This window comes from Microtus ochrogaster, chromosome 8 (genome assembly GCF_000317375.1).
Source record: "Microtus ochrogaster isolate Prairie Vole_2 chromosome 8, MicOch1.0, whole genome shotgun sequence".
NCBI classification, from domain to species: Eukaryota; Metazoa; Chordata; class Mammalia; order Rodentia; family Cricetidae; genus Microtus; species Microtus ochrogaster.
Genome location: NC_022015.1, coordinates 81,270,501 through 81,271,110, shown reverse-complemented (window position 1 = coordinate 81,271,110; position 610 = coordinate 81,270,501). Strand labels below are relative to the sequence as shown.

Genomic DNA, 610 nt, shown 5'->3' with positions numbered 1-610 from the left:
GCGCCAACCGTCCCCACGACCCCCGGTGGCCCGCAGCCCCGACCGGGTGGCGCACAGAGCCGAGAGCAGCCCGAGCGAGAGCGACTGACCATCTGCCCCGGGCCCGCGCCTGAGCCCCGGAGCTGTCCCAGCCGCCGTCTCCGCAGTAGGCCCGGCCCAGTGCTGTCAGGGGCGGCCGGCTGCTCTCGGCGCCCCGCCCGCTGGTCCCGTGCAGGCAACCGCTCCGAGGACCAGGGGCTCCTGGTCGTGGCACCCCGGAAAGCGACCGCGGCGCCTCCCAGGGCCCCGACCCTCAGGCCTCGCCCGGCCCCGAGGCTCGCGCCTGTCAGGACGTGTGGGGCCTCCCACTACCGACAGCCAGCCGGACCGCCCGGCGAGCAGGAAGGCAGCAGGGCTGACCCCAAGGCGCCCCCTCCGCCTCGCCCGCCGCAGGTTGTCGTCGGGACCCGGACTCCGCCAGCCCCGCTCACCTCCTTCTTCCTCCTCCTCCTCCTACTCCTCCACCTCCTCCTCCTCGTCCTCCGCTCCCAGAGCGACGCTCCCCTGCCACCGCCCCCCGCCCCCCCCCCCCCCCCCCCGCCCCTCCACACACTCCGGCTCCAATAGCCCC

The 610-nt window shown here is 76.4% G+C and overlaps 1 protein-coding gene across 1 annotated transcript in view; it reads right to left on the bottom strand.

Annotated features, from left to right (window-relative positions):
• The window catches only part of Shoc2 (SHOC2, leucine rich repeat scaffold protein), a 72,746-nt gene extending 72,368 nt beyond the window's left edge, over positions 1-378 (bottom strand). Inside the window, exon 1 of the mRNA XM_026781491.1 lies at positions 90-378. The gene's annotated coding sequence lies outside the window, so the exon portion shown is untranslated. The remainder of the gene's footprint in view (positions 1-89) is intronic.
• Positions 379-610: the final 232 nt, after the last annotated feature.